Below are 15,398 nucleotides of genomic sequence, written 5' to 3' on the forward strand. Positions count from 1 at the left end.
GTCAAAGAGGAATGTGCTTTCAATCTCCGAGTAATGTCGTGACTGGCATTCTTCCTGTGTGAGGAGTTTACCCCTGTACTCCAAGACAAAGTCCCCTGGTTCAATGGGGTTCGTGGCAAACACTCCTCTTCCTACAAGAATATAATAAAGTAAAGGCATGTTACAGTTTGTTGTGAAGTGGGTTTGTGTGCCACACTTACGTCTAGTCAATGTACCTGCAGACAATGCTCAGCACTTCCCCAGTTTGATGGCGACAGCAATAAGAGGTATTTTAGTTTCCTAAAAGAGGTCCCTATTGTATAAATGCATTGATATGCAAGTACAGTGAATATCTGCAGTATTTTTCAGCAATTTAGCCAGTAGTAACTTCTCTGTATTTTTGGAGGGGGACCCTGTCCTGTCCTGTGAGCCATCTAGTGCAGGTAACACACCAGTAAAGCATGTGTACATCATACAAGCCAATGTCAACAAAAATGAACTATCACTGTGACTTTTGACATGCAACATGTCCCACAATTTGGAAGTTAAATATGTATCAGACCGATGTCACTGATCCATAAACCAATCCAGATTCCAAAATAGAAATAGAGAATAAGAAAGTGCTACTTAAAGGTTCCTGCACCATTTTATATCCATATATTGGAGTAAACGGGGTACAGAGAATAAAGCCTCTAATTATAAACCTGTGGAAGCTGAACTTCATCCAGCTGCTCATTTTGTTTTGAGACAATGTTGAAATATGCAAAAACAAATCATAGTGTATGAGCAGTAGCTAATTCCCTGTAAACAAGCCGAGTGAATGAGCAGTGCTTGTCGTAAAACATCTCATATTTTGTTCTGCTTCACTTTATTAGAATCAACTTATATACGAAGATAAATGTTCATATATTGTACCAAGACTTGATAGAGATTAAGCACTAGGGCTGCATCATTCTAAAATATACTTATCCTAAATAGTTTATTGTTTTTCTTCAAGGTAAGCCTGAAATTAGTTTTGTTTGTGCTGTGTGTCTTCATTTCACATCTTCATTTACTCTTCACCAGTCACACATACTGACATTTACATCAACAAATCTTGTTCCCTTTACCAAGACACCACAGGTATTCAAATTGAAATGGGACAGTGTGCAAATAGGCCTGGTGGTTGCAGAGATGTACTCATTTCATTGCCACAGCAATAGCCTCTACTTCACTGGACACTTCAGTAGAATATTTTAACAAAGCACACTATCTTGCCTGGACTGTAAAATATCACACAAATTTCTATCAGTCTGTCTGATTGAAATTCTCTGTCAAAAGCAAAAAAGCCACATGTAACCTGAACCTAAACTCTGCTTTGTATGCACTTTATGGGTTTGCTTTTGAAAATCATAAGTTGTGTCAAGGAAACTTCTGCACTTACCTTTGAAACTGTTGATATGTCTTGCCAAAAGGCCAGGCTTGTCAGTGCCAGACAGGATATGTGTTTTTGCATCATCTGCAGGCTTGATCCTTCTTCTCCTGGACATAATGGCTCTGAGAAAACATTTTTTAATCGTTACTCCACATTCACCATAAGATAATTGTTCTGTGAGTCATTTTTATCCACCACTTGAATGATGCTGGGTGTCGCCATGACACTTGATTCCACCAGAAACTCGGTTTTTTACTGTAGGCTATTGTTGATAGACATTGGCCGTGATGACTTTATTTATAATCATAATCAAAACGGGAGGGTTTTGACAGCTGACGTCCTCATGTTGGTTTGCTGCTGCTGTTAGCTTAGCTGTCAGCAGCAGCAAAGCTAACTACGATAACCATGACTAATTACAAAAACGTGCACACAGAAATAGTAATGTTTGTTCAATAATTCGTTTTATAGACTTAACAAACATCAGATTAGTCACAACGGCTTTGACAGCCAGGAGCCCCAACATTTGGTGCCTACACCGGTGGCTAATGCTACCAGTTAGCCGCTAATGCTACCAGTTAGCCACTCGCTAGAATGCTACTACGGAGTGAAAATAAAGTGGTGGATATATGGTCATGCAGTGTTTACCATAATAACCATAAGTGTTAAACCACAAGGAATGAGTATCGGCTGCCAGCCTGTAATGCCTACCTTCGGTGCGGATTTAAAGCAATATAATACATCCATGATTTAAAGAGCCAGACAGGCCTCCTCCTCCTCCTCCTCCATTGCCAGGCTGATGGCCGTTAGCATTAGCTACTGGGCTAACCCCACCTGCCTTTTCTGCACTGTCTCGCTGCCACATTCACTTTCTAGGGTGGTTTTAAATACGAAGGCTGGCTTGCTTACATTATACAGAATGCCGTTTAAGTGTTATTGAAGCTTGTTAATTTAATATAGTGGAAGATCGTGATAGGATGGGGAGATATCAAGTTACCTGCAGGCTTTAAGTCAACATCCTGTTTCAAAATAATGGCAACGTAACGTTACATTACAGTAATGGCCTATTATCCCGCAGGTAACATTATAGCTAATAACAAGTAAGTAGCTAAGGGAAGTAGCTTTGTTATTGTAATAAAGTAATTTACGTCACTAATATAAACGATATAAACTGAACAAAAACCATGCGTACCTGTTGCATGCAGATATATCATTTTGTTGCCGTAAATGTGGTACAATATTTACTGATTTTCAACTGAACACTCATCTTACCGTGACTCTTCTACTTCTTCTTCTTCTTCTTCTCTTGAATTCGCGGCAGATCGTAGAGCTGACTCTAAACCGGAAATACGTCACCACCAAGGCACTTAAGTGTGTGCACATACTTCCGGTGTGTGTGTGCGGTGCTACGCCGCCTTACGAGCTCCAGGGGCGCTAGTGAGCAAAAGGCTCACACACACTTCCACACACATTTTCAGTCTTTGTCACCATGTGGGACAAGCCATAAAAAAGCAAGAGGGACATCAGGGGAGGCTTCTGAGCTCATTTTGATTGAAATCGATCTGGGGCCCGTCATTTTGGGCCCCACGTCGGTTTAGGACCCCCCACTGTTGGTGGGCTCCCACCGGTCAGACCCCATGAAGTAATAAATGCAAGTGCACACACACACACACACACACACACACACACACACACACACACACACACACACACACACACACACACACACACACACACACAGATTATTGAGACTGTGCCACAGTGGAGGTCTGGAGCTTGGCCTCTGCAAAGAACCATGAAACTCACTTCCACTCCACACTTCTCCTTTTCTGGAAGTTACCCTGCACCTGATGGGTGGTCTGTAACATCATGAGGATCATACTCAGATTCTCTCTTTTTCAGATTTTGTTGATACAAAGGCAATATTTGTTTGAGACTGTGCTCACGCTTGACCTCTCTCTCTCTCTCTCTCTCTCCCTTTCTCCCGGTGCTTTATTTTACTTTGTCTCTCAGAGCTCAGTGTCTCTCCGTCTTCTCCATCTGCTGTCCAGGCATTGAGGACACTGACGTTTGTTTCCATCTTTTGTTTTCTCTTCTCCTTTCTCCCCCATCCTTACAGTAAACACCTGCACACTCTCTGAAAGGAAAAACATGATGAATAGCGCTGTTGAAAGAGCAGTGACAGATCCTTTTCACATGCACAAATACTGAGAAGGAGGGGGATTGCATGTGTGTCCATGTGTTTATGTGTGTGTGAGGGGGCCAGGACGGTAAGCATGACCTTAATTTACATTCCCATTCAGTCATTATCAGTCATGGTGGAGTGTTTAGATTATTGCGGTAACAACATTTCAATTTTGCTAATCCATCATAACTTCCTCAAGGATGAAGTTTGATTTTTTCGGCCACGTTGTTCGATTTTTGTCTGCGACTTGAAAAAGAGAAACGGAGGGAAACTCCTGCAGTCTATCAGAGGACGAAATGTTGGTAATTTATTATTACTTTTAATAAACAGCAAGCCTGTAACCCAACTGCTTATTTAACAGGACCGTGCCAATGTTTTACATGTTTCAGCCCATTAAGTACAAATCGCCTGTGTTTTACATTCCTGCTGTTTTCCAAAACATACAATACATTTTTAGATTGATTTCCCACCCTCCGGGCAGCTGCAGCTTTTCTTTCATTTCCACATGAAAAAAAAAAAATCTACTCAGGGAGACTTGAAACATGCTCAAGATGGGTAATCCATCACCGTGAAAGATTTGTTGCCTTTACTTTTTTGGCAAAGTTGCTTCATTGTCGTGTGGTGCAGCAACAGACGAGGACAAAGAGGTTGGAAAAGTTGAAGGATACGGTGACGTTTGGAGTTTGGCTGTTTGAAAAGCAGAGAGAAGATTGAACAGTGGCCACTGTGGCTGCAAGTGGTTATTACAAGAAATGCAAATTCAATTTGCAGCCCCCACATCTTCCCACTCTCCAACTCTGTGAGGAGTCATAATTACAAAAATGTTGATACATTTTGAGATGGCTTCACTTTTCTCCAGTCAGAACTGTTGTTACCAAAATATTTCACACAAGATTTTATATTTAGGCCCTTATCTACCCAAAAGACAATGACACTGTCTTAGCAAAGATGGAGGTGAATGACCTGTTGCATGTCACTAATTACATCCAAGGCATGAGGGAAATTATTAATTGAATCAATGAAAATTCACGCCCACCTCCCCCAAAATGTAATTAGTTCATTGCTGAATCCAGGTGAAGAGACGCCCTTGAGGAGTTTGAGTTAATATTTTCACAAGGCCGAATGTATGTTTTGTGAGGTCACTCTGATCTTGACCCTTGACCTTTACTGTAACTTAACTAAAATATAAATCAGTTTGTCGTTGAGTCCAAATGAAAATTTGCACCAAAGTTGAAGAATTTCTCCTGAAGCGTTACCTAGATATTACATTCATTAAGCCAAAACAAGCTGTGTTTTGTGAGGTCAGCATGCCCTTGACCTTTGACCTGCAAAACTCTAATCAGTTCATCTTTGAGTCCAAGTGAACGTTTGCTCCTAATTTGAAGTGATTCCCACAAGGAATTCTACATTTAAAGGTCAAAATCATTATCGGGATTAGAAAGCGAGCCACCATTTCCCAAGATTCCCTTGGGTCAGTTGCGTTCAATGCCCCAGAAACCTTAACCTTTTTAATAAAAAGGATCATTAACATTATTAACGTTATTATTACTTGAATCTCCGACACAGCCGTGGTTCACCTGTGCAGGTGTCTTCACTTTGCCTGATTACACACACTCGTCACAGCTTGTGGGTGCGTGATTGACATCTCCCTCGTTAAGTGTTAGCTCTGGTGCACCTGTCAGGGCGGGACAACCTCGTCCACCTTTATCGCTGTAAGAACATGGAGTCTGCTGACCTCAGACAATAGGCTCTTTTCAGTGATGACATTTTGACACGACACACGATGTCGACGGCTGAGTTCCATTTAGCCGCTCCACTAATAGCAGGTTAGTGTTATTAGTGTTACCTGTGCTTCTACTTCTTAAGCTCAAGTCTCCTCATGCAGCCGTGTTGTGTAACTGAAAACACCTGTGTAGCTGATAAATGCTCCTCACATTGTCATGCAACCTTTAGTGAATTACTTTCCTATAAATCAATTTGATAACATTTTCATTACTTCCCCCTTTTGAACTGCAAATGACGCAAAGATAAAGAAGAAATAAATCTGACTCAGATTTGTGGCATCAAACCGGCAACCTCGCATGTAATTAAGATCTCATTCCTGCTGAGGCTGGAAATCTTCAACACCCCCCCCCCCCCCCCCCCCCCCCCCTCAATTTCCATGTCGATGCAAAGGTATGGAGCTTTGACTAAGCTGCTGAGCTGAATCCCATGCAAAAAAAAAAAAAAACAAGGCACATTTTCATCATGAATCAGCTGCTGCCAGACTTGCTCACATGTTAAGCCCAAACACACACACACACACACACATACTAAGCAGACTCATGCCAGCCTCTCCCTGCAGCCATGAAGACAACTGCAGTGAACAAAGAATCTCTCACATAAAGTATGAGAGGTATTCAGGGGGCCTGGGAGTGCTGAGTCACTTCGGTTAATGCTCCGATAGATGGACCCGGGGCTTTTATTTTGGCAGCGGGCTCTCGGAGCAGTCACTGATATGATATACAGCAGCTCTTAATACACTCACTGCTTCTCAAATATGTAATGGAGCAAATTAATGCAGTAGCCTCAGACAGAGACACCCAGAATTGAAAACCAATTTAATCAACCTTTGTCTATCTCTGTCATTTTTTCTCCCCTCTCTTTTCCATCAGCTGCCTGTTTTTTTTCTTTTACCTCTCTGGCTCGCTCTTTCTCTCTCGGATTTGTGTGTCGGGGAGGGGCCGTGCGGCCGTGTGGGTAAGTGTGGACAGGACTCGTAGGCTACAGCCGGGAAGAGCTCATCCTTAGCATCGCTGCCTGGAATTCATCGCTGGATCATTTGTTAACTTCCTGCAACATTATGGTAATGCACTACAATTTTCATCTTTGGCAATGAAGACGCAGCAAAAAAGAAGAAAAAAAATCACTACTGATAGTTTTCAATGTGTTGTATATCATCATTAATTGGAAAATGTTGAGTTTCCACGCTGGATCCAGATTGGATTTTCTTTATCCGAGGGCCAAAATACGTGATTTGCCTCTTAACAGCCAACCTCTGGAACGGATTAATAACAGAGAGAGATAAGGAGAAATCCTCCATAAATCAACAATTTTCTACTAATCAGGGCCTCGCGAGGGAGAAGGGGTCGAGTGCTCAATCAGACAATCAAAAGTTTGAGGGGCCCCCTTTTTTTTTTCTTTTTTGGTAATGACCCAACGCTGATTGGCTGAACCCCAGGAGTGATGCTGCCTCCTCATTCCTCATCCCTCCTTTACCCTGCTTCTAATATTCATCATAATCTCTTTCAGTCTGTCACACACTCATCTTTCTAACCCCCCCTCCTCTAGCTGCACTACTCTCCCTTCATTCCTGCAGCCCACCCTTGAACCCTCGCTGTCTTATACAGGAAACACATCCACATACACGCTCGATGCCTCTTCTAATAGCTTTAGTGGATTGGCATAATCTGGCTAGCCTGCCGTGCTACACATTAATAGCGTGTTGTACACCGACCCCAGCGGCGCTGCCGTGTTATTAGTGTCTTGTCATTAGTGTGTCGCTGCCTGAACCTCCATCTGCTGCCCCACCCCCTTTCGCCTCTCCAGGGTGTTTCTGGGATACCGTCCCGGTGACCTCCGTGGCAAGGCTGAGCCGCTTAGCGTCGCCACCTGATGGCCACGGTCGGCAGCGTGACAAATCTGGTTACCTGAAGGACATCCGTGCGTCAGCTCTCTATGATCTAATCACACACACACACACACGCACACACACACACACACACATACACGGATATGAGCTACTGATGAAATGCCAGGATAGACAAAGACGCACACACACATGGGCAGAGGAAGTGTGCGTGGTTTTCAGAGGACATTGATATGTGATATTGACAATGTGCCCATGCAGTCCTCACATACACAAAAGTACATGCAGGTACACACACACACGTTAGTTCTTCTGAGGACTGTGGGTGACGTAATGCTTTCTCTACCCTTAATTGTTACTGGTACCTTAAAACCAGGGCTGAAACACATGCTAGATTTTCCAGTAGATACTACATCTACATGCAGATTCAATCACATGCAATACTGTACATCACACAAGAACAAACATGCATCTATATATACATGAAAAGGTGCAAGATAAAGGTTGCTGCTTCTTTATCCTTTCATATTAGAAAGACCAGACTTAGTATCAGACAGAGATGAGAGAGGCCGTGACTGCTGAGCATGCTGACTTTATTAGATGAAAAGAAGTGTTATAAATACAGGACAGCATTGGTTTTGTTCCCACAGCTGGAGTTAGCTCTTGGTGAGTAAAGGAATGAAGTTTGGACCTGAATGTGTTACAATCAAGCACAATGGTGAAAATAAATTGGATGAATTTGCAAAAATGTTGGCTTGGTTTGAAGAAGAGGAAGAAGAAGACACTTTATTTATATAGCACATTTTCTGGCAACTCAATGTGCTTCACAACCGAAATACACAAATAAGCAAAGCAAATAGCACATTAAAGATATAACACAAATAAGTAGAGCAAAGAGCACATTCAAAATATAACACAAATAAGCAAAGCGATAGACTGTACAGTTATATGCAAATGAAATTAGATATAAACAAAAAAATACAAGTGCATAATACAAGTAAAGGGAGATAAAACAAACCAGTGTAAGTGTGTTGGTGACTGATGACTGAGCTATGGGAAAGAGAGCGTGAAGAGAAATGTCTTGAGTCTGGTTTGAGAGTTGAGTAGCTTCTGATATTGTAAAGGAGGGGGTTCCAGTGTTTAGGGGTCCATGGGCGACAAGGAGACCACTGAATAATCACCTGAGGGGGAAAAGAGTGAAGACAAAAAAAGAGAGGGAACACAGCTGGGGCCAAGATGATCAGTGTGTCTTCTATACAGGAAACAGTGTGAAGTCTGATGAGTCATTTGCAGCTGAAGATAAAGTTAAGAGGTGAAAAGTAAAAGCAGAATATGGGGGTGTGGATAAAGCTTGATTTATTTATGCGTCAACTCCATGCCGTAACCACACCGGTGCCTGGATGGCGTTGTCTACCTTTTGAAGTTCTGCATCGAGGAAATGTGTGCAATTCACTGCCATAACACTTTTAATTTCATTTGCGAAAGTTTGTTTATCTTCTTTCTTCATTCTTGCAGTGAACGAGTGAGTTGGTGATGATTGCTGTGGAACAACTAAAGCTAGGAACACTTGATGGCATAGCATGAAGGAGAAACTGGGAAAGCTAAATGCAGGAAATGACATTCTGAGCTGACCAATCACAGTCCCTGCTGTCTGTGTCACCTCAATGCGTAGTCAGAAGTTTTTGGAGGTACATCTCAGGCGTAGAGGTTCACGACACCGCACTTGTCGCAGAAGCATAAGAGTTAGCCCTCTGTATCTAGCTTCTAATCTCAGTTTGAGGTGAGTAGCTAAAGGCTACAGTAGCCACCAAAACACATACATTTCTGGCTGCATTGTGGGTAATGCAGGTGTTTAATTTTGACACAAAGATTAACAAAAAGGCGATCTCTTTTTAATCCTCCTGCATATATTTAAATGACTTTGCACAGGTGCTCTATATTTGCTTGCACATGTGCAAACGCTCATGGTTGAAATTTAATACCTGTTCTAATGTGAATGTATTTGATCTTTTCCATTTTAACTGGCTTCAGAACAGGGCGTTGCATTGTGCAGCCTCCCTCACCCATAACACCTTTCTGCACTCATGTATCTGCACAGGGCTTTAATCCCAGCCACAGATATATTACTGACATACTGCACTGTGGAGAAGACATATATGGGCCAAAACACACACACACACACACACACACACACACACACACACACACACACACACACACACTGGAACCACTGATGCTGTGACCACTTTATATGTTTTTGCTCTCTCCATTATCCCTTCCTACTTTCTTCAGCCTTTTTCCACTCTACACTCTGCCTAGCACCAGAGCTTGAAATAGAAAAAGCAGCAAAATGCATTAGAAGAACAATCAAAGTACCTCCCACAATAATCTGTTTACAACCACCCTCCTCCTCCTCCTCCTCTTTCTCCTCCTCCTCCTCCTCCTCTTTCTCCTCCTCCTTCTTCCTTTTTGGACTTATTTTGTTCTGTTGAGTAGGAACTGTCACCTCTCTGTGTCGTAGCAAAGCTGCCTCCATTGGGAGGGTGCGACTCAGCTTAGAAACAGTGACAGAGGAAAAACTAAGCGATGGATGATAAGATTAAGCGAGAGAGGAAGGGAGAAGGAGCTCGGAAAATACAGGAGGCATGAAGGAGAGCAACAAAAAAGGAGGAAGAGAAGAGAGGATGGGAGAGATTCATCCAATGGAAATGAAGAGGTGGAAACATCTCATCCTGTTTTCAGTCAAACCTGAGTTACCTGAGTCCAGTTTGAGCTACTGTGGCATTAAGAGGAATAAATATAATAATGTCATATGCCATTCATAAACATAAAGATTTTAGGCCATGCTGTTTTTTTTCTACATGTGCCACAAAACAATACACACTGGGGTTAAAAAGATGTAATTAGATGTATGACTTAATTTAGCATTTATCACTTCATTTAACAACCAGGTTTATTTTCAGGCTGTTAATAAATTAATCCCATAGATTTTATTTGTTCAATGGATGTTTTTAAAGTGTTTGGTAATGGATAAATATGGTTTCTTTATGCAAATCTAACTTAATTTTACATTAACCAAAACACAAAATGTCCTTCATTTTCATTAATACCATACCATACCATTCATAGAGCAGATTTTTAGCAAATTTATTGGTTAAAATAAACTAATGTTTTTACCGAAATTGTTGGAATGAAATTGTTGAGAAAAATATTGGTGGTCAACCTTGACATGATAAAAAATAGGCATAATATCCATATCAGAATAATAAGTAGGGTGGGATAAATAAATGACACTTATTAAAGTAGTGCCTGTTCACATTTGCCTTTGCAGCCAATGATAATTGGCTTGTAATTAAAAAAAAAAAAAAAAGAAAAAAAGTTCACCAGTTGCATGATTTTCTGACCACTGCGTATTTCCTGCAGCTTTTCAGTCACGCTGTCTTGTTGACAGATGCAAGAAATTATTGAAAAAAGTATTTTTTACAACTGAAATTACAGTATGGTATATCTTTGAAAATTAGATTGTTGAAGAATGACAATCCGATATCAACTTAACATTTATAGTATACTAATCATGATTAATCTGTATAATTCAGCCTGGGTTTAACATGGATATTCATTCTTGGTTGAATAGTAGCAGGAAGTGGAGCGGGCCTACAGTAATATTTAGTATTTTTAACCATAAGATCTAATGGGTTGATGTTAAAAAAAAGCATCATTACTGTAATATAAACCTCAGACCAACTATTTCTACCCTCATTCCCAAATAAGGGATTTTTAATGTCATGCCATACTGTGATATTTTAAAACTTTATTGTGTTTCCAAGTTTGTGGCAGCAGTTTGGAGACGGCCTTTTCCTGCCCTGGTGCACGGAGCCAGGTCCATAAAGAACTGGCTTTTCCCACTGTGGTGTATAAGACCTTGCTTTGGCCTGGCCTGCACAGACTGACCTCAGCAGCCTCGTCCGTCCACATGCCAAGCACATTTGGGACGTGAGCCAGGGTCTTATCGCACCGAAAATCAGCAGCCGACCTCACTAATGCTCTTGTGGCTGAATGAGAGCAAAGTCCCTGCAGCCAGGTTGTGAAATCTTGTGGAACGCCTTCCTGGAATAACATTAATTACAGCAGCAACTTATCAACTGATGCTATACGCTCATGTGTCCACATACTTTTGGCGATATACTGTAGTGCAAGAGATGTGATTGATTTTTGAAACACTTCAGATGGGAAAACCACATAGTTATTCAGCGTGTGGTGATTTTCTCTGCTTTCCATCAACTCCACCTAAGTACAAGATAAGTAGACGGGTAGTTACAGCTTTCACTGTTGCTTTCATGCAACCCTAAAGCAACAATGAGTGTCCCTAAAGAAGATATTTCTGCAGCATTATGTTGCCAAAATGATTATATCCATTTCTTCACACCCAAGTGGCACAGTGTCTTCCCATCACATCCACACAGTGTGACTCAGACGAGGAGAAGAGCTTCATCATCGCGGGGCTGGAGGAGTTGTCTCTCTGGTGTAGCTGTCATATTTAGTTTCTGGTCCCCGCGGAGTGAAAATTGCAGCCGTGGAGAAGGAGAGGGAGGAATCTCTGAAGACCAAGCTGTCTGCTTGGGACCGGAGAGTGGCTGAGGCAGATAGTGTTACATTGCACCCGTGGGAGATGAGGAGATATGACCAGAGGGATGTGTGTGTGTGTGTGTGTGTGTGTGTGTGTGTGTGTGTGTGTGTGTGTGGTGGGAGAGCGACTGTCATAGAGAAACAGGCAGATACAGAAAAATAAAGAGAGACAATGCATAATGTGATATTGAAGAGAAAAAGAAAAGGAAAAGTCACTGATTGACCGCCATCTTAAAACATGTCATCGAACAAAATAACAAAGTCTGCAGCCTGGAATCACTTCCTCTCGATATCATGCAGAGAAATAGGTTTAATAAAGTTATTTATGTGGGCGATGTGGACAGCCTGTTGGCCCCCGTCTCCTCCGCTCCCACAATGCTTTTCTAGTGCCGAACGGTTCCCATGCTCCCTCTCTCTCTCGCTGCCTGTGTCGGTGTGAAGTGGCTCGTCTCAGGTCCCTCTCCTCTTCTTCGCCGCCGCTGTGAAAAGACGGATGGAGGAGAAGTGGAGGAGGAGGAGGAGGAGGAGGAGGTGGAGAAGAAGAGAGACTGTAGAAAGGAGAAGAGAGCGTGATGAGAGGAAACACGCTCGAGAGAGTGGCTGAGAGTGGAAAGTTATAGTAGATGAGGAGTGCTATTAAAATGATTAAAAGGACGGAAAGAAAGAGGGTGGAGAGAAGTGGAAAGTATGGAGGGGGAAGAGAATCAGGGCTAAGAGGTGGGCTGGCTGGATACAGTAAATCTCCTTCCCCATTTATGCCCAATTTATCGTAACTTAAACTTAAGTAAGAGTACAAGAGAAGAAGAGTGACAGAAGTACAGAGAGACCACTTCTGCTTCTTTTTTGATCCAGTTGTTAAAATCCACTTTGCCAAACCTTCATTTTTATTTATGAAACCAAAAGAAAAAAAACGTGTTAGCTATAAAATAAAAATATCACACATCTGAAACTGTGTTTTTAAATGGTTTTTTAATGTCTCCTATTAATCTAGTCCACTACAAGGCGATTTTATTTATATCGCCCAATATCATAAATCAGAGGAGGGAGCCTCTGGGAGCTTCACTACAGCCCTGTATCCTCAAGGATGGGATACAGAAAAGCTCCCCAAGATTTGACCGTGTAGTTTATAATCTGGACCTGGTCTGATGTGTTCTGGATGGTTCATAAAATATATGAAATTGTGCTTCAAACAGTCATTAAAGTCATGTTTGTAACTCAAGTCCAGATTAAACAGCCTCTTTTGAATTATTAGTTGGTTATTTGCTTTCATGTGTAAAAATACAGGTTTCACAAATGTCCATTTAGTGTTAAACGGTCCACAAAAATATATGAAAGAAAAGATAAAGAAGCCACAGCGAGCTATTTTTCACAGGTATAGAGCCACTAGTATAGATGTTATAACTGCGACATATAGTTTATGATCTGGAAAATACATTCTTGAATACATTGTTGTAGGGTCCTGATCAACATAGAGCTTTCTGGATCTTTTACTGAATTCATCAGTAGTTTGTTGTCTCTGAAAATCATCTCCTCCAAGCTTTTCTGCAAACTGCCAACCCACAGTTTGATATGACGTGTGTTGGTGGGAGCTGTGAGACAGAACCTCAACCAAGTCTCTTAGTTTATGAATGTGCAGAGAGAAGAGAAGATGAAACATGTATACACAGTCAGGGCTTTATGAGTAAATAAATACAAATATGAAAACACAACAGGGATCTATTATACACTTTTAGTTTTCACTCAATAAACTTGTTTTAATTAGCACACCAATACATATTAGCACTTGTTATGAACTAGTCTAAGCAGTCGTAGTGAGTTTCTAGCAAATAATAACAAAAGGACACACACATTCATACTGTCATACACACACATTTACGCACCCATCCACTGTTGTTTGCCAGCCCCCATGTGCACCACAGAGAAGAGTGTCACACATGCGGAGAAAAATGCCTGTAATATCAGATTTGGCAGGATGAGAGGAAGAGAGAGAGCGAAGACGAGGAAGAAACAAGCCACTGTACTGTACCTTCGTCTTAAATGCCCTGGAACATTGTGAGTCTCCAAAATGGACTGTATCTTCCCACCGGTGTAATAAGGGCCTTATGATTTTCCCTTCAGGGGGTGGGAGGTATATGACAACCTGCCCAGGGGTGAGCAATCTAACAGGCGGCTTCACGGTGGCTATACTACATTCATTTTGTTTGTCTTCCTGTCACATCCTCTCCCTCCTCTCCTCTCCTTCTCTCCCTCCCTCTCTCTTTGACTCACTGTGCTACTGGGTCAATGCCTACTAATTGGGGTCAATGCAGAATCGAATTGTGCTCATATGGGCTAATTTATATGTCTATTTCAGCTGACAGGCAGGGGAATAGGATTTTTGCTCTATTAATCCTTCTTGGGTTTTGTGGACTGCTAATATAGTGTGAACTGTCAGGTTTAAGCCTTTCATCTTCTCTCTGTTGCACCACTTTGCGATGTGGTCTCCTCTGTTACAGCTCCTTACACCGAGGAGCATTAGTGGTTTCTGACAGTCTATCGGTTATTCCCTTCTTTCTTTCTTTTTTTAAAGCCCATACATTCACCACTTTCTCCTCACCTACCTCTCCTATTTCTACTTTTCTGTCTACTTCATTACCCTTTAATAATAATCTCCCCTTTCCTGAGCGTGCACCGTGCACGTACTCACACACACGGGGGGTTTTGTTTGGTGTGCGGCGGTGGCGGAGGCCATATGTTCTCTTTGCGGCTAAAGTTTCTCTTATCCTGCCTGTGCAGCAAAGTGAGAGGGGAGCTCGGCTCTATTGTAGCCCGACTCCCCTGGAAGGAAGAGGAGGGGGGGTGAGGGAGAGGAGAGAGATGGATGGGAGGCAGAGGAAGAGAGAGATAAACTCTAACAGGGGGGATCTCTTAATGTCACCATGATTAGGAAATTAAGCAAACTAATTAGAGTCCATGTGTGTTGAGTTTGTGCGTCATCTCCCAAATGATACATGTGCCATAACAGAATAAAGTCCATGGTTACTTTATTCCAAAGTCATCGCCACTCAAAGTTTTTTCCTCCGTGAATGAAGCGGGCGAGTCGTGAGCGCTCCATTTACGCTGCAGTTGAGGCTTTTAGGCTGATGGTATCATTCAAAAGCATGAGAGAGCTTCAAGAGATGCTTTATAAAGTGGCTCTTGAGGAAAAATACATTAAGAACAAGTGATCACAGGAGCGGGAGGTTGCATATAATGGTGAATAATGTTTTCATGTTTTGCATCTGCTCATACTCGTCTCAGTGTCGCATTTTCCGCCTGCTTGCCTGCTAAATATCCATGAACCAAAGCAGAGAGCAGCGCTGAACTTTGTTTTGTTACCCCTGCTATGTAGCCGCGCTTTTGAAGGCTTCACCGTGTGACATTTTAATATCAGTTATTTACATATAAATTCGTAGAAGAGAGTGTAATTATTGTAAACACATAAGGTCATCTCTTGGGTGATTGTCTGCCTGTGATTGTGACTAAAAAAATTGCATTTTATATCCTTGCTTCATCAGAAAATAAAAAAAGCCCCAGTAAATATTCAACTC

General features: G+C 41.8%; 1 long non-coding RNA gene across 1 annotated transcript; it reads right to left on the reverse strand.

The window, feature by feature from the left end:
* LOC310995277 lies at nucleotides 1–2,162 on the reverse strand. Its single transcript, XR_014595822.1, has 3 exons — nucleotides 2,102–2,162; nucleotides 1,403–1,515; nucleotides 1–131 (listed from the first exon to the last, which is right to left on the reverse strand). It is a non-coding gene; the product is annotated as an uncharacterized lncRNA (long non-coding RNA).
* Nucleotides 2,163–15,398: the final 13,236 nt, after the last annotated feature.

Source organism: Trachurus trachurus, assembly GCF_905171665.1.
Source record: "Trachurus trachurus genome assembly, chromosome: 13".
Lineage (NCBI taxonomy): Eukaryota > Metazoa > Chordata > Actinopteri > Carangiformes > Carangidae > Trachurus > Trachurus trachurus.